The sequence below is a fragment of the Octopus bimaculoides genome, chromosome 23, assembly GCF_046866305.1.
Source record: "Octopus bimaculoides isolate indiv1 chromosome 23, ASM4686630v1, whole genome shotgun sequence".
NCBI lineage: Eukaryota > Metazoa > Mollusca > Cephalopoda > Octopoda > Octopodidae > Octopus > Octopus bimaculoides.
In genome coordinates, this window is record NC_142950.1 from 36,884,852 (window position 1) to 36,900,814 (window position 15,963).

Genomic DNA, 15,963 nt, shown 5'->3' on the forward strand with positions numbered 1-15,963 from the left:
CAAGTAATTCAGAAAGCTTCCGTTTTCGTGACCAATTGAAATGACGGTTTACAAACAGCCGATGTCAAAAGAGTTATATATATTCAAGTTATCAATTCCATTTCAATGAATTAAAAGTGTACCAAAGTTCAGATGCCAATATATTTCGGTTTTTGTTTTTTACTTGTGTAATAAAATTCTTCAACAAATAGCATTCATAGTAAATAAAATTTGTAGAAACAGGATTATAAATCAAGCGGTGAATGAACGACATTATTATCGTATTATCTGGTGGCTGACCCAATTAAAGTGTTTTTAACTCGCATGACCCTGCTTCATTGAGGATCACAAAACATCTGAAATTTATTGCCGGGACACAAAAACTCGGTTAAACACCAGTTTTTCAAGAACAGTAAACGAAACTGGAAAATCCAAGTACGATATGTTCGAAAATATTTATGAATGTCTCTGAAACATCATATTCTTTGCATCACTTTCTTTTGTATATAACTCCACCCTGCATCCACCACATTGTGAAATCACTGCGTTTTACAATTCTATCCCTCATCCTGTTCCTCTCGAAAAGTTTTGTCATTTCCAGTTACACACACTCTCTCTCTCTCTCTCTCTCTATCTATCTATTTATCTATCTATTTCTCTGTTGTGTGCGTCATCTTTAACACTGTTAGGTCAACTAATATTAATAAATTTAAGCAGGAAGCCGAATTTTATGGATACGAGCTCCAATTATGGTCATGAGCAAATGCAGGTTCTTGTGCGCCAACAAATACACATACAAACACAAAAACACGCACATATACACACGCGCACACGCATATACATATATTATATATATAGATACATACATTATATATATATATATATATATATATATAGTAAATAAAAAAACACAAGTAAATCGAGGGAGATGAAAGGATAATGAGAAGACAAGTAAATAAGCAATATATAAAGCTAGACAGGTAAAACACGTAGTGGAAAAAGTGTTGAAGAATAAACGAAACAACAAGAATCAACAGGTGTCTACAAAGAAAATGAATAGGCGAAATAAAAAGCAAAGCGAAATGATGCAGCATTTGCCCGCTTTCTGTTTGTTTTAAGTTTCTTTGATAAAGATTACAACCCGAAACGTTAGATTCACTTCTATTTCTTTTCCTTTGATGTATTTATTTTCATTGCAGAATCTTGGCTGGGTTTTTTTTTTTTGTTATTTAGTTTTACTTTTCTATGTTTTTTCCCAAAGTGATTTATTTGTCTGGGGTTGCTGTTGTTCCTCACTCATAGATTTTTAGGAAACAATGTGTGCATGGATGGATATATATATATATATATATATATATATATGCATATATATATATACACACATATACATACACGCACACACGTGCGTGCGTGCGCGTGTACACCAAAAATAACTAATGTTTCATAGCCATTACTCCAAGATAGGCGATACCAATACCATCATACTCGGGGTGGCGTCGCTGTAAAATTCGGGGTTAACGTTTTCGCTAGCATATGAGGTTCACGGATGGTAGAGAGGAAGTGAGGGATGGTGAGAGGTGTAAGCGGGAGAGGGACGTCAGAACATAAGAACTGGTTGAAAAAAAAATCGCAGTTTTCTGGATGAAGGCCGTCGTGTATCTATAACGGTCATAAGCATACAGTTCGGAGTTGATGCGGCAGCTGTAGACAGGATTGTTGATGCTGATTTGAACATGCGCAAAACGTGTGGGAAGTTTGTTCCCAGCGGACTCAGTAACGCGAACCCTGATAAGCAACAACTGACAGAAATGGGCATCAAATCTGTCCCTCAACTTCTCTATGGTCCAGTCCTTGCGCCCAGTGACCTTGTTCCTGAAACTGAAGAAGTCAGGGAATTCGTTTTGGAGACATTGAGAAGGAGACTGTGACAAGGGTCCTGGACACCTTCACTTTGGAGGACTTCTAGGGGCCTTCATAAAATAGCTGGAGCGCTACAAGTGCCCTGGAGTCAGATGATCCTACTTTAAAGGAGATTAGAGTTTTGGAAATCTTTGAAATTAATAAATGTCCCTGCTGAAAGTCTGAAAACTTCATGAATACACCTTATGTGTATAAATATGTACAAACAAACACGTGTGTGCGCGCGTGTTTATGTAGGCCTGGTAAATAAATTTTGTGTGTGTGTGTGTGTGTGTGTGTGTGTATACTTACGTAGATACGCACAACTATACTGTACACACGCACACACACAAACGCGAGTTTGTGTGTGTGTGTGTGTGCGTTGTTTATGTTTGTGGGTTTTAATATTTATGTACAGAAGCAGGCAAAAGTTTCCTGAACTGTTGAAAGCAACTGAAGCAATCTCCGTTGCGATTCTGCTACTTTTATAACATTCACATGCTATGTGTTATTTTATGAAACTAATTCGGAATATTTACTAGGAAGAAACCTTGTATGCTACAGTAAACCTATAATTAAACATATTTAAAATATTTCTTCCTGCTGCTTATTATTATAAATTATAAGTACGTATGTATTTCACTGACATATTTGCGAGAAAAACAAAATTTCCACAGATAAAAAATAATCATAAGATTATTTTTTATCTGTGGACACTATTAATAATGAACTTGTTTAAGACAAAATATTTTTTTTTTAAATTGTGGTCTTCGCTTCTCTGTTGCCTGATACAGAACAATAATTTTGTACTCTGTGTACAAGGTTTGAAACTTGAGGGAGTGGCTTAATCGATACCATCAATCTAGTACTTGACTGCTGCCTTATTTTATCTATCGGAAAAGGATGAAAGACAAAGCTGGCTTCGGCGGGGATTTGCAACCACAACGTAAAGAGTCATTCATAACTGACTGAGGATTTGTGTTTTTTCTGACGCTCTAACGATTCTGCCATCTCAAATAAATATCATTATATCAAATTTAGACATAAGGCCAGTAATTTGTAATACAGGGTTAGTGGATTATATCAACTGGTATTGAGTTTATCTAACCCTGAAGGCTGAAAGGGCAAAGTGAACATTGTTGAACTCAGAACATAGATATAACTAAATTGTTGAAGACGTTCGGCCGGTTCTGACGCCGCACTAATAATAATAGCAGAAAGTATTTAGCCATTACTTCTTTATGTTCTTAGTTCATAATTGAATGATGTCGACTGTGATTTTCTCCATCTCTAGCTCGATAAAATAAATACCAGTCATATACGAGAATTATTCAATCCATAATTCTCTACCCTAAGCGCGTGTAGTCTCGAACCAACGTAATAAAGGATGGTTATTGTTGCTGTAATAGACACTGCAAAGTTCTTGACAGTTTTAGAACTAATTTCAATCCATCGTGCGAAAACTACCTTTTATTTGTTGTATTTTCTATGTGTGTGTGTCTATATTTACACACACACACACACACATTGAACTAGTAAAGCTTCTTATTATTTCAAGCCCAGCACAAACATTGTGGTGTTATTGATAAAACGATTAAAACCTTATTCAAAGAAATCAATACATGTCGTGTTCAAATATATGTGTGTATATATATATATATATATATATATATATATATATGCCACATTCTGTTTATCGGAAATTATGCAAATCGAAATATAATGAAAATGAAAACACTAAACGCTGGAATATTAAAATCCTAAAACCACTTAAATAATACTACTTCTATAATAAATTCATCTCTGAAAAGCAAAAAAAAAATTTTTTAAAGTTAGGAAATTGGAACGAATTTTCCGACATTTTTCTCTTTCTGAGAGGAAATTAAGTATTAAGAATATTTCAGCCATTCTCATCTCGACTTAGTTTTCTAAAATTCGAAGCACATCCTTCAAACTAATTCTATCATATACCCTAAATTCTTTAAAGACTTCACCACTAACTCGTAAAATGGTTTTGGTGTACAGCCTGAAATCTTGAAAGCCTTTCGCTTTTAGCTTTGAAATTTTCAACAAAGTGTTGGATTCAGCATATCAATCCAGAAGCATTAAAAGCAAAGCAGACCTGGGGAGGGAAATTAAATAGAGAATGGAACCAGGTGTAGATATGGCAAGGTATTTGTGTGTGATGCACTCCTAATTATGCCAGTCTGTTTACGCTCACGCTTTCATTTCTGTGTTGGGGTGACGTGAAATTAAGCTAGCAAAATTAATTTATATCATTCGAAATTAATATAGGCAAAGCAAGGAGGAGTAGAAAAACATAAAAGTGCTGTAGAGTTTGATATATGTTTATTCCTGTGTAAACATACTCTAAGTTTGATATATGCTTATTCTTGTGTAAGGTAAATAAGGATTAAATTTCCGAACCTCGGTTTCGTTCAATCAGTTGTACACATCGACCAAATATGTTTCGTTTCCTGGAGATATGTTAGCACAATTACTGTGTTGATGACGCCTATCGAGACAGAAACACGTCTCCACAGCTATCCCCAGTCTTCAGACAATTAGACTACCTTTTCTCGATGCCAATTTTGAAGAATTTTTAGTTCTTGAGATTACCTTCTCTTTCCATTTTGAGTTAGTCCAGCCTCCCTTGAAGCGGAGATACTTTCAATATTTCAATAGTTTATATTGTACGTTATTTAATATACCCTCATTCGTATAAATAAAATTTAAATAAAAAACATACAGACTTTTTGCGTAAGTTTTAAGTAGTTAGGTATTTCAGGTGATTGCTCAATGCCATCAGAACACCTGGCAGAGAAGCATGCTAATGGACTTTCCAATCCGATACACACATCTATCATGGTGTGAGAAAGTTATCATGTTTTTTGACGTCATTATAATGAAGGAAATAGACGATAAGAAGATGGTATTGGGGCACTGTTAGTGCTTATCGTAACAATACTGACTTAGCATTCAGGGGTTGAGTGGCTGGATATATTGCGATTGCATAAGTATATTCAATATTCTAAAGTGCTTCGTTGAAAGTGTGTGGAATCATCTGTATTATGTCCATAACCCATAGCCTCAGCTAATATTTTGGCCTTGTATGTGTATAGTTGGTCCTGCATCAGAGTGTCCGAATATCTCCATAAATTTTATGCATCAATGCCAATACTTATATACTTACGTATGCATAACTATGTGCGTGCGTGCGTGCGTGCGTGCGTGCGTGTGTGTGCGTGCGTGCGTGTGCGTGTATTTACGTATATGCTTGAAACTACTTTATCTAAAAGAATCCAGTTCTCAAGATAAAAAGAATGAAGTTTTATCTGACTGTTTCACGAACTCATAAACATCGTTATTTTTATTGTATATGAATGCGTTACTGTTATTGTATATGAATGTGTTTAAAATGGATGTAAAAGTCTGTTGTTTGTCTAAGGAGAATAGTTACTACAGAGAACAGTCCAAAGGTCAAATTAGAAATAGCTTCAAAGACATTACTCTGAGCATATTGACCCGTCCTATAAAGTGGACTTTATTACAATGACCACTCATTTCTCCAGTGGATATTTGTGTCTTTCTACACACACACACACACACACACACTGAGAGACTCTTCGTCCACCAAACATTTTGTCATCCTCCCTTTTGGTCAAGCTATTAATCTGCCTGAAACTGCCTCTGGTTCTTCGATACAAACTTCATAATCTATAGTGATCTAGATTAAATTTCACGTTAATTTAAATTCTTAACACGAACTTAGTAGTCACGAAGATATTTAACTAAATTCTTCATTTTCAAAATTTATTGCAGCAAAGGGACAGTATTTCAACAATAATGTGATAACAGGGTTAAACCGACCCTCCACTTCCGTAAAACGTTCGCTGTTTGAAGGAATGAAAAGGCCACCAGAAATATCGACATTTTTCGATAAGGATCATGAACAAAAAGAAAACAAATGGCCATTCTTCTAGCAAGTGCACAGTCATTTAGGAAAGCTGCAATCTCTGACCCACCATCAACACCAACAATAAAAAGTTTTTTTCAAGTTCTGCGGTGCTCGAAATGTGAGGACGCATACAGACCTGCAGGCACTGATGCTCTTCTTCTTCTTCTTCTTCTTCGGCCACGAGTGGACGGCCGTGATATGTCGTAATATACGTTCGTATGCATGTATGCTTATATACGGGCTTATATGCGTGTATGTATGCACGGTCATACATTTTTGTTTTTTATTCAAGTCTTCGCAGAGTCCAAACCGTTTACTAACAGAGAGGCATTTTTTTATCATTTGAAACAAGACAATTCCATGTTATTTGTGAATAAGTGAGTGAATGGATGTACATATATGTAGTAGATATATGTGTAGATATCATTTCACTCATATACTGGGTGTACATGGTTTTTCAAGTATCGATGTGAGATTGCTCATGTGTGTGTATATCATACACACATATATGCCTGTGAGTATATGGTCATTCCAGGAAAGACAAATAGAAAATATTTGGAATGTTCTACAAATCGATTGGATTTGAAGGAGGTCTGTTTTCTTTGAAGTTTCATGAGAAACCTCACCATTCTCAGGCTTTTAAAACAAATAAATCTGTTGTTACAAAGCGCATTCTATCCGCATTTGGTCATTATTCTATTTTTCCTCAACTTTAACCGAGTCATTCACATCTGCTAGGTTCCTGAAGCATATAACAATGCATGTCTTGTTTCATATTACATGGAATATCAGATCTGTTGTGCTTTAACCGGATTGCTGTTTCTATTACAATATTCCAAAGGTATTTCTTATTTTTAAATATGTGAATACATTTTTGTTTTGATGTGACTTTAGTGTGGCTATCAGGATATTCCTCCTAACCCTAACTCATGGACACAAGCAACGATTTCTTTACCGAATCGTTACTGGCGACGAAAAATGGTGCCTGTACATCAATATGAAGCAGCGTAAGGAATGGCTTAGCCCCGGTAAACAAGCGACAAGTCGAAATACCAACGAGTTATTGAAAATCTTGTTGAACGATGGGAAGAAGTTGTAAACAACAAGGGTGAATACATTATTGATTAATTAGTTGTTATTTTTTATTAAACCTTTTAAAAAATTTTAATTTTAAAAAACGGCGGGAACTTAGTTGCCAACCCAATATGATGTCACTATGTTAGGACCGTCTTGATTGATGTATCAGGTTTATTGGGAAATTTTCTCACCTAGCATAACAAGTATGTTTAGTTACATTCTTATATCGATTATGAATCATGGGGATTCTTAATGACTGATGTTTTATTAATAATGTTTATTAAAGAGTTACTGGATGTAAATAACATTTACAAAGCCATAGAAATAACAACACAAATATATAAACAGATAATACAAAAAAATCTAGAATCTATTCAGCTATTTTGACATAAGACGGCACCAAGTCGTTTTCTACTTTTCTTATTGATGTCACTGATTCTTGTTTTGACAGTATTTTTCAACTATTCAAAAAATACTCTCTTGTTTCACTACGAACATCCCTTACTTTCTGACAGCTCTAATTAATTTTCTGTTAGAATTTTTATTCTAAATGTGCTATGAATGCGTTTTGAATCATAAATCTGACAATATGATAAAAACCACTAAATATTATCAGCAGCATCCTGTTTGGCAAAATAAAAACACTATTGCGTTGACAGTTCTAATTTATGTATCTGATACCATTATTCAACAAGAAAACAGTGGAGGATGAGAGGGTAAATGCCTGATGTATAAATTGAGAATACAACACACATTCCCTGTACCAAGTATTTTACCAAAATCCTTTCTAGAAATGCAGCCCTTTAGAACCCTATCTCACATCGCATCTTCTCAGCAGATGTTAAAGTTGAACATCAATCAATTTCACCAGTGTAAGAGACTGCTACGCCCCTTACAATATATATATATATATGAAACACACATATACAGTTAAAAAGCATATATCTTCATTAGTCCAAAAGTGAAATGGTATTGTTGTTTGTTTGTAATACACCAATATAAAGAGTTGGAGATTAATAAACCTCCAAGCTATCTTTGAGATTTGTTAAACGAACTATTGGTACTGGTACTCTGCTTCCGGAAAAACAAAGATTTATTATATTCGACTTTGCTTCTTCGAATGATTGGCAGGTCGTAAGAGAGCCAGTCTACTTCGCCTGCGTACCTACAAATTGCTGATAATAGGTATGAACGTCGCTCAATTTCATTTCCTTCCCCCCCCCCCGCCACACCATAAATCTACGTCTCGTGAATAAGAAATTCGAGATTATCTTATCTCATTGTAGAGAGCGAAGACGCTTAGATCAATAGGTTGTCCAGAGAGCTCGGGGTTTCATATTCTGTCACTGATATTGCGTTGCCACAAAGTATGTTTCCAAAACAGAATATCAGGCAACAGCGGCGGTAACATTGTGAAAAAAAAAAGATGAGTGAAAGACTGCACTATTATCTCAGCAGAAGAAGTTGCTTTCGATCAACCCTCGTTCTATCCAAGGAGAAAGAGCTTTATTTCCATTGGGTTTTGCATTACGGAAACCTGAAATAAGTAATTCCTTGTGCATCCTTCTGCTATAATATTAAACTTCTTATTTGGTTAACCCTTATTTGCATTTTCAAAAAATGGAGGGGACCGTAAGCATTGTAGAGTGAAGCATCAAATTGCGAACGAGCTGAATCCACGAACCGGTCACGATTTCATGCCGGAACTGCTTCGTATAATTCCACGCTGCTAATGTCTTTCTGAACGACACAGTCTCGTTTTCCTCTTTGCATCTGTAAGATTTGGAGCAAATATAAGAAAACATTGGTAACAGGTCGTAAAAGAAAATAGCACAGGACTTCCCCTGGTTCGAATCCGGATACTGCTATCCCATTTGCAACTTTGTAGTCGAGTAAATAGAAACCAGTGACCGAATTGAATGTAAGCAGCAACATCCTGCCAAACGGCGAAAAGACACGAACTGTCAAAAAAATATATAAAAAGAAAAAAAAACATGTTTGCTGGTTTAATTGTAATAGATATACAGAATTCAACTTCAATCACGGAAATCAAGTGTGACTTTTAAATAGTACGTTTGCGCTCGCTCTCTCTTTCTCTCTCTCTCTCAAATATTTTGGTGTTTCACTGTCCTAAATTCTTACAAACATTCTATCCCTCTCTCTTTGTATGTTTCTCATCTTTTATTATTTGCCTCACAAACTCTCACTCCAATATTTTCAATACAGAACAACATAGCGCTATCTTTAAAAACACACGCGTTTGTGTATGAGCCTATATGTACATCTGCCTAAATTAAACACAGACACACACACACACACACACACACACACACACACACACACACACATTCTATCATCGTTACAATCTGTGTTTGAATGGGAGGATATGTATGTGTATACGCGTGCATACATGTATATGCAAATAGCTATGCATACCTTTTTTTTATGTCAGCTCGAATATCTTTGTATATAAACTTGCATATATATATCTCCATGCATTTGTGTGATTTCACTGTATGTATGTATTTGCAATATGTATGTCTTTATGCATATGTCTCTACATACTCAAAGTGTGTGATCGCATGAAGTCCGACTCGGCTTTACACCATTTTTCATCTGGCGTAGCCTGCTGATTATTAAAAAGCCTGGCTGTTAACAAACCATCTGGCGAGACCAAAAACCGAGGGGAAGCAACATCCGAATTGCTCTAAACCATATGCATCCTCCTGAAAATCACCAATTTATGATCACAAGAGCAGGCAAGAAGGAGGTTCGTGTCATCTCTGAAGGAAAAGGAAATATAGCTTTACGCACACGTATTTATATATGTGCAAGTCTATTTCACCTCAGTGTACGTATGTGAGAAAGTGTGTGTGTGTGTGTGTGTGTGTGTGTGTGTGTGTGTGTGTGTGTGTGTGTGTGTGTGTGTGTGTGTGTGTAGCATGTATTTGTTTGTACAGCCAGTTTACAAGGGTTCAAAGTGAGGGTGTGTGTGTGTGTTCAAGAATATGCGGTTATGTCTCGCTAAGAACCTATGTCTGTATGTATATGTGCGTGGTGCGTACGCGGCAGTGCGTGCATTGTGCGAGAGTATGTTTTTCTTGAGGAATATTACTATCGGGCCATGTGAAAATAATAGTTCTTGGTGATGGCGGTGGTTGCTATGATGGTGGCGAAGGAGGAGGAGTAGAGGATTTCAGTAGTGACAGCGACGGTAGGGTCGTGGTGGTGGCTATGAAGGTGGGGAAGATGCGTTGATGTTAGTGATGAGGGTTACGGTAGTGTTGATATAGCAGGCGATGTCGACGGTGCAGACAACAGCGGTGAGGATCGTCGATGGATGGATGGATGGATTAGAGACACAGAGGAAACGAAAGCAGACATTACAGACGTCAGACACCCAAATGAATGGGAGGACAGAAAGTCAGGTCGAACGGTCGATCGGTGAAATCAATTCGAAGGCGTGAAAGATACAATACACAAACCAACAGTAATGAACGATTAAACAAATAAAAAACAAAACTGACAAATTTCTCTAATCTTTAGATAAGTGAAATATCCCTGAAGTACAAAAACGAATATATGGTTGGTTGGTTGGTTGGTTGGTTGGCAGACAGACAGACAGACAGACAGACAGATATAAGTATGCGAGTGTGTATGAGTGTAATTTGAAAGTGTGTGACATTATGGTTACAGTCTAGGGCTGGCGATCAAAAGGATGTGGATTCCATTCCTGGACTAAGCAGCTGAAAACAAGTACCGGCTAAGTATAGATGCTGCCCTTTCTCCCTTCAGCTGCCAAACGTTTGATGTTCCACTGGCTCAAGGGGTGATGGTGTTGGTGACCGAAAGAGTGACTATGTCTACTCGCAAAACAACGAACTCTTGCAACAAGCTCCTAAGTCGTTCTCAAATAGAACGAACGACATCTATAAGAGTAGAGCCAAACTAGGACAAAATACATCGGAAATAACCTTCGGTTTAAAATGTAAGACAGAAACCCCTACGATTTAAAAAAAGAAATATTAACAAATTACGTTTTTTGAGAGGAAAAAAATCATTAAACAATTAAGAATTCAATTAATTCATTAATTTTAGCTTTTAATGTAATTATAGAGAATAAAGACTACTAATGTTTTCGTTATGGAATATACATTATAAACTGACACGCCGTCGGTTACGACGATAAGGGTTCCAGTTGATGCGATCAACGGAACAGCCTGCTCATGAAATTAACGTGCAATTGGCTGAGCATTCCACACACACACACACGTATACCCTCAACGTAGTTCTCATGGAGATTCAACGTGAAACAGTATGTGATAATGCTGGCTTTTTGAAGTACAGGTGCTACTCTCCCTTGCTAGCCTAGTGGACTGGAGTAACGTGAAATAAAGCGTCTTGCTCAAGGACTCAACGCGTCGGTTATTCCACTCGAAAACTTGAAAAATAATCCTTTCAGCTATAGGCACGATGCCAGCAAGTCCGTGGCAGTGAGTAATTGACCTCATGTTCAATTTTATCGAACTCCGAAAGGATGAAAGGCAAAGTTGCCCTCTGTGGAATTTGAACTCAGAACGTAAAGACAGACGAAATACCGCTGAACATTTCGCTCGACATACTAACGTGTCTCAATGGAATAATGATTAGTCACAAAAGCTTTTTTTTTTTTTTTTAACCAAGGCTGTTTTATCTTTCTTTGGTTTTCATTGAGAGATACCTTGTTGAAAAGGTTTATTGTAACGGGTTTTGCCCAAAGGATTCTTTCCAGGGAAGAGTGTGTAAGATAATATAAAACAAAAATGTGGAACGAAAAGAGCGAGCGACACTGGATGCGTGCACGCTTCTCGAGATCGTTTTCGGGGTGAGAAGTCGGATGGAAAATTCGCCGAGAATTCATTAATTAAAAATTATTTTCCCCGTAATAATTCACTTATCGCAGTATTTTAATATCTAACAGCATCCTAATACCTAACCAAACACAGAACCAAAGAATGAGCCTGGTCCAATTCACACCATTTGCAATCAACAGACAAATGTTGGTACTTTTTTTTTTTCTTAGTAACATTTATGCCCGAGTAAGAGGTTCAGCATGATAGTAGCGTGTGTGTGCAGGTAGGTAAGTTTCGTAGGCGCTGATATGCGTCTCCATCTTCAGACTCACAACGGATTTTCATACAGATTACGTTATAAATCTTAACTGAAAAGGCATTGGGTGACCGGAAGGCAGAGAACACGCCTCTTGCCCAGAGTGGAGAGCAGGATCGTGCGTACCCAAAGCCACTTGGTTATACAGATATCTTTAGTCGTATAGCCAAGATAGTTAAGAATCAATAAAAGTACTCGATACTATTGAAGAGAGAGCGTCTAATTATATATTTCAGTGACTAATTGCAAATTGCAAGATGTTTCTTCTAGGACACAGGAAAATTTGCTTCTTGTGTCATGATTGAAAAGGAATAAAGTTAAAAGATAATCACAGGCTGGTGGGGTTACGTGTGTTTGTATGTGCTTGCATGTCAACACACACTTATTTCCTATAACATGGCCAGATGTTTCAACCCGCTTTTCAAGCGTTTTACTGACTGCTTTTTTGTGGATAAAACAATAAGTGGGCCAACATTTTACTCCCGATCTCTTTCTCTCCCTTCACTCCCCCTCCCTCTCTCTCTCTCTCTCTCGCTCTCTCTGTATATATGTATGTGTGTGTTGATATAAAGGAAGAGGAAAACATAATACCACGGTAGAGTAATTTATTTTGGTTATTTCCAATGGAGTTTTTTCCTCAGACAGGAGAATACTAGAACCAGTTTGGACTGCATTATATCGATTGCATTTGTTGAATCGCTTTATGCATAAATAATGAGAGAGAGTTACCCATCCGTGGATCCATCCAGCATTCGCACATGTATAAGCACGTGAGGGGACAGAGAGCGGATCTCTCCCTCTCTCTTCCCTTCTCTCTCTTTCTCTCTCACTCACACAAACAAACACTGTGTGTGTGTACTCATACGCATACATACACGTATAAACACGCACACGCAACCATATACACAAAACACAAGTACACACAAGGCGCATACACACTTCCTCCCCCTCCCCACACAAACATTGGTGTAACTGAAACATTATGTAAACATAACTAAATATTGATGAGGCGAACGTGTTCTTCTTGAAGTACAGAATGTTGCGTGTGGGGGGGGGGGGCGTGTGTGTGTGCGTGTGTGTGTATACATGTGCGCACACATACATACACACCAAAACCCTAGGATCTATTCCATCTCATTGAGATGGAATAGATCCAAACCCTACATACATGTACACATACACGAGCGCATACACATTATACATACATATACACATATATACATGTATATATGCACACATGCAGGTATACACACATACTAACAAACATACATTCATAAATTCATTCATACATACACACATATGCACCGATACACACATACACATTTACACGCATACAAACATTTACACGCATACACAGATAGATAGATAGATAGATAGATAGATAGATAGATAGATAGATACTTCTGCACATGCACAAATGTATACATATACACGCACAGAGCCCACATATTTACACACACACACACACACACACACACACACACACACACACACTACAGTGCTTACAGATCTAAGTATGTTTTTTCTCTCATGCTAAGAGGAGAATTTCAATAAAATAATCCAGTTTCACAACACTCCTTAAATTACAATAATGAATTCATGTCACTGAGAAGTTTTTGATATTTCATCAATAATAAAAATAAAAACGGTGGCAGCGTCAAAAGGAATGATGAAGCAAAAAAGAAATATTTATCATCGTAAAGATAGAAAGAAGAATGAGTTAATGTTTACATTAACCGAATGGGTTAATGTCTACATCTTGACAATATTGTTTGTAAATGTATAATAATTTTCCTTTTACCTGTTAAATTTTGCTGGTTTCTCCTTTGAAAGAAATTTATCGTCTGCTGGTCAGTGTAAAAAGTTCGGTAACCCAACAACTGGAATAGCCGAAGCAGCGCAAGAATAATTCTCGTAAACTTTCATATATATGTGTATGTATGTATATACAAACACATCGTTTTATGTACATACAAACACACATAAAGATTATATATATATATATATATATATATATATATATATATATATATATATATATATATATATATATAGATAGATAGATAGATAGATGTTAGTTAGAATGTGTGAAATAATTTTATATCTATTTCTCCTATATATATATTTATATACTGCACAATATCGATAATGCCAAGCAATAGAATGTAATGTTTTCGGTTTGAAGAACTGGAGAGAAATAAATCAAAAGCGAAGGAGGAAAAAACACGAGTATTTCCTTTTTTTGTTTGGTTTTTTTTTCTGTATTTTTTCTCTTTTGTTTGTATGTTACCCCCCTCCTTCCTACTCTTCCTGCAGATGTCGGACAAATAACGTCTACGAAACAAACAGTTGATATAGTATTTATCCGCGTGAACTGATTCGACTACAGTGAGAAAAATAGTTCGTCCGAGAAAAATTTCGTCAGACGGAACTAATGTACTTTCGGACACTGGGATGTGAGGATCTTCTCAAAATTCAAGGCTGCTGACTTTCTTTCTTCCTTCCTTCCTTTTTTCTTCTTTCTTTCTTTAGGTTTGGAAGCCAATATTAATTACAGGCCCTTTCTTGGCCCTCAGTGTCCCAGATTATGTACCGGCTGAAGCAACCCTTTCTTTATGTGTGTGTGTGTGTGTGTGTGTGTGTGTGTGTGTGGTGCGCGCATGCGTGTGTCACTGGAACTATCTGAGCTCTACGTTTGTATTGAATACTCTTCCAGATCTTTACCCAACACACACACACACACACACACACACACACACACACACACACACACACAAGGCGGCGAAGCTGGCAGAATCGTTAGCACGCCAGGCGCAATGATTAGCGGCATTTCGTATGTCTGCACGTTCTAAGTTCAAATTCCGCCGAGGTCGACTTTGCCTTCCATCCTTTTGGGGCCGATGTAATCGACTAGCCCCTTCCCCCAAAAATCTTAAGGCCTTGCGCCTGTAGTAAAAAGAATTATTATTATTATTATTATTATTGCTGTTGTTGTTATTATTATCGTTGTTGCTGTTTTTCCTTATATTTAATAATTGCTTTAAAAAAGTATTGTTTGCGTATTATTTTGTGTACATAACAGAGGCACACTACTGTCTATTTGTACACACATATATATGTTTACATATCCATATGTAAATGTTTGTATTAATACATACATATGTGCCTGTGTGCATATACCTCCATGATTGCTGTTGACATCAGGTATCCGAATACTGTGGACCGGCTTTAAACAGCATACTACAAGATGTCTACTCTAATATAAAATTATTACACATATATGTACCTGTGTGTGTGTGTGTGTGTGTGTGTGTGTGTGTGTGTGTGTGTGTGTGTGTGTGTGTGTGTGTGTGTGTGTGTATGTGTATGTGTGTGTGTATGTGTGTGTGTGTGTGTGTGTGTGTGTGTGTGTGTGATCGTTATATAAGATGCGGATGGAAATTCATAGCCTTTGAATTTCGTCCACAAGTCATAATCGTTGTTATTATTATATTTATCCTAGGCTGGAAGGGGCTCCACCCGTATAACCATTCCATCGGGTTACACTGAGGGATGAGATGTTTTGGGGTATATCTAAGCATATATATTTTGGAATTTATCAGGAACAAACTGTAGCTACTCCTCTCATTTGTAATCTCTTTCCATGCAAGTCCTGCCATGTCTTGCCAGGGCTTTCATGTGGGCCACTTTGCATTCATACTGAACAATTATTTGGCACGTCTTAAGGACTTGGCCGGTTACTGATTTCTTGGCAATGTCCAAGTCTCTTTTGAACCCATGTCTAAGAGGAGTTTGAAACTATGCAGAAAGGAGTGTGGCAGCAATACCTAAAGAAAAATACAAATAAAATCAACTCCAATCGCCAGACATTTAAGTTGACGGAATTTGTCAAACAATGGATT

General features: G+C 37.0%; 1 protein-coding gene across 2 annotated transcripts in view; it reads right to left on the reverse strand.

Annotated features, from left to right (window-relative positions):
• LOC106874472 (uncharacterized) overlaps positions 1-15,963 on the reverse strand; it is a 152,072-nt gene that overhangs the window by 101,659 nt on the left and 34,450 nt on the right. The window contains exon 1 of one of the 2 annotated variants that reach the window (XM_089340257.1): positions 13,863-13,979. The exons of the other annotated variant lie outside the window; for it this stretch is intronic. The gene's annotated coding sequence lies outside the window, so the exon portion shown is untranslated. Of the gene's footprint in view, positions 1-13,862; positions 13,980-15,963 lie in introns of those variants that run through there. 2 annotated transcript variants of the gene reach the window in all.